We start from the raw sequence: 3,483 nt of genomic DNA on the forward strand, positions 1-3,483 counted from the left end.
AGAGCGGGAGTTGGGTACTGCTCGGCGGCCGGACGCGCGAGGCAGGGCCAAGGCCGTGCGTTCAGACCACGTGGGCGCGGGGTGCTCGAGAGGGTCTGTGTCCTGGGGTGCGTGCGCCGCGGTGGGTGTCCGCGAAACGCTGTGTGTGGAGTGCGTGCGTGTGTCCGCCCTCGCCAGGCTCTCGGTCTACACCGCCCAACAATCATTCATCCATTCATTCAACCGTCCTGTTAACTGAGCGCCAATTACGCGCCAGGCGCTGCGAATACGAGTGGGTCTCTACCTACCAGAATGGCTAAAGTGAAAAAGACCACACCATGTGGAGGCAAGAAAGTAGAGCGACTGAACCTCTCTTGTATTTCTGGGGGAGTGTAAGTTGGTAGAGACATTTTGGAAAACTGGCAGTTTTCTAGTGAAGCCGAACATATGCTACCTCTGTGATCCAGCAATTCCACTCCTAGGCTGTCAACACCCAGCAGAAATGTGTAGGCGTGAGCACCAAGAGGGTGCATGGGAACGTTCAGAGCCCTTTCATAACAGCCCCAAACTGGAAATAACCCATCAACAAAATGGAAAATAAATGATGCCCTACTCATTACCATGCACATAGACACAGCAACGGGAGTGACATGCCCGGCTACACCCAGCAACATAGACAAGTCGCATGACGAAATCTTGAGTGAGAGAAGCCAAATACAACAGTACATACTAGATGGTTCCAGGTGTATTACGTTCAGAACCAGACAAAACTAATTTAAAGTGCACCAAAGTCAAGATAGTGGTCGTCCTTAGGATTGGGAGGGGATGAGGGGAGAGCTTCTGGGAGCTGATCCAGTTCTGTTGTGTGATCCGGTGCTGGTTCCCTGGGCATATATGTACTCAGTGAAAATCCATCACATGACTTAAATAAAATGTGCATTACTTAAAGAAAGTGATTGTGTCTTGGTTGACTTTATTTGAGGCTGGCTTGTCAGCAGATAAGACCATGTCAAAATTTGTGCTGCTGTGTGTGTGTGTGTGTGTGTGTGTTTCAAGATGTGCCTGTTGTGTCTGTGAGTTTGGGCGTGACCACGTCCCGCGGTTAAGGGTATAAGGGGTTAGGAGCATGGTTAGGATAGCATTTTTTGAGCCAAGCTGCTTAGGTAAAATCCCAGCTGCGCCACACCCAACTGTGTTACCCTGGACAAGTCACTTCTCTCTATTCCGCATCTATAACATAGGAGTTAGTTAATGTGTGTATAGCTCTTAGAACAGTTCCCAGCACATGGTAAATGCCCAATAAATATTTACGGTTAATGCACATGTGATTGTGGGCCCTACTAATCGTCTGGCTCAATTCCGTCTGCTGTGCCCTCTCCAGTTAAACTCTTTCTTCCTTTATTCCAGCATTGTCTGCTCACGGCAACACACACACCCACTCACACGCACACGCGCACACACACACACGCACGCGCACATGCATGCACACGCGCACACCTGCACCCTCACACCACACACATCCACTCGCACACACGCACGCTCATACGCACACACATCCGCACGCATGCACGCACGCAGACACACGCACGCAGACACACGCACGCGCACGCACACACACGGGCCTCCTCCCAGTCTTCACTCATAAACCGCGTTAGCTGCTGTTGTCTATGGGCTTCCCCGACAGACCGCGAGCCCCTCGGGGGGGCCAGAAACCAAGTATGGATCATCCCTATGTGCCTTCCTTTCAGTCTACACCAGGTTAATGGGGTTGATGCGTGGGTGTGACTTCCTGTCCAGGTCTCTGAAGCTTGTTCTTCTGGGGGGCGTGTGTGTGTGATTCTGTTACTAGGCCTGCTAAGGGGAGGACAGCAGTGTATCTGTCTCCCTTCTGGTGGTTGTGACAATGAGATTGGAAGCCATCTAAGATATGCCACGAGATGTATGTCTGGACAAGCATGTCCCGAGCCTGACGGCCCCCATCGTGGCCTCTCTCGCAGGCCGCGCCCCGGACTAGAGAGAGGGCCTGCGCATTCCTGTCTTGCCAGTCCGGCTGTTCCCTCTCCTGTCTCCTCACCTTTCCCTCCAAAGTAGCCCCTGCCTCAAGTCCAAGCCTGAGCCCACGGCAGGACACTGGGCTGCCTTCCAGGCGCTGACACCCCCAGCCCTGAGGACCTGTCCACCCGGCGGACAACTTGCCTCCCAGCTCGGGCCCCTTCCCCTACTAGGCCCCACGGGCGAGGAACTGAGCTCAGGGCCAAGGAATCCTGTCTGAAAAGGGGGGGTAGGGTGAAATGTTTGGGGTCTGGGCTCTGATTGGCTGCGCCCGGGCCACGCCCCCAGCCCTTTCCCCTTTCTCCCCCTTCCAAAGGGGGGCGTGGAGGGAGCCGGGATCAGCCAGGGGCCAGCATGAGCCGGAGGGAGGGAAGTCTGGGTAAGGGGCTGAGGGACCGGACGCCGGGTCGCTGAGGGCCGCAGGAGTCAGAGGGGTTGGGAGCTGGGGGTCTGGGTCTCCGCCACCCCCGGGGCCGGGAGGGGAGCGGCCTTGGCGGGGAAGAGCAGGGCTCCGGTGTCAGGTAACGAGCGAGCGGGTGAGTTGTGAGAAACGACAGGCGCTAGGGTTTAGAGGAGGCCTGGGGCTGAGGTTTCAGGGACTTGGGCTCAGGACTTAGATCAACGGTTCGAGTACACTCATGGGGAGGACTGGGGTCGGGGCTGGGGCAGGACCCCCGCGTCCACTGAGTCTCGGGAAAGAATCAGAGCTGGGGGACTGGAGGAAGGGGTAGAGTAAGGAAAGGCAGTCTTGGAGTCACAGGAAGTAGTAAGTGACAACAGGAGACGAAAGTCTGGGCTGCTGAGGATCGGGACTGGTGCTGGGAAACTCTGGCGCGGGGTGGGGGCGGGGCGGGGCACCGGGTCACTACATTCCCCAGCGCGCATCTGGAGCGCGCTGTGCGTTTCGGGAAATGGAGTCCCTCCCGGGGCGCCAGACGCTGGCTCTTGCGGACCTTGATTCGCTGACTAGCCAGGCCAGCGCCTCGCACAGAAGGGGCATCAGGGAGAGAAATGGAAATGGACGTCAGTCTCCCTATCTGTAAAACAGGCCTTCAAGGCACCTTCCGATGTGAAGTTCTGTGCGTCGATAATGTCGAAGTCCACTAGCAGTCACTGAGTTAGAAATATGTAAGCCCTGTCCTCAAAGGGCTCTCAGGCTAAGGCAGATATACACAGAAAAGCCATTAAAAGAGCTACCCTGGAACTCATGCAAATGGCCTTAAGTCAAAGGAAGGAGTTCGTTTACAAAGGAGGAGTGATTCTGGAGGCTGCACTGCGGAGGCAGTACAGTCATGCACTGCATAACAACATTTGGTCAACAGGTGGACCGCACAGACAATGGAGGTCCCATAAGATTATATGCACTTTTAGCCTGGGCAACATGGTGAAACCCTGTCTCTACAGAAAATACAAAAATTAACTGGGCGTGGTGGCACATGCCTATAGTCCCAG

General features: G+C 55.3%; 1 long non-coding RNA gene across 1 annotated transcript in view; it reads left to right on the forward strand.

The window, feature by feature from the left end:
• Positions 1–927, forward strand: part of LOC105505691 — a 23,006-nt gene extending 22,079 nt beyond the window's left edge. Inside the window, exon 2 of the long non-coding RNA XR_001000790.1 lies at positions 257–927. This is a non-coding gene — a long non-coding RNA (uncharacterized LOC105505691). The remainder of the gene's footprint in view (positions 1–256) is intronic.
• The last annotated feature ends 2,556 nt before the right edge of the window (positions 928–3,483 follow it).

Source organism: Colobus angolensis, unplaced genomic scaffold (assembly GCF_000951035.1).
Source record: "Colobus angolensis palliatus isolate OR3802 unplaced genomic scaffold, Cang.pa_1.0 Scaffold128, whole genome shotgun sequence".
NCBI classification, from domain to species: Eukaryota; Metazoa; Chordata; class Mammalia; order Primates; family Cercopithecidae; genus Colobus; species Colobus angolensis.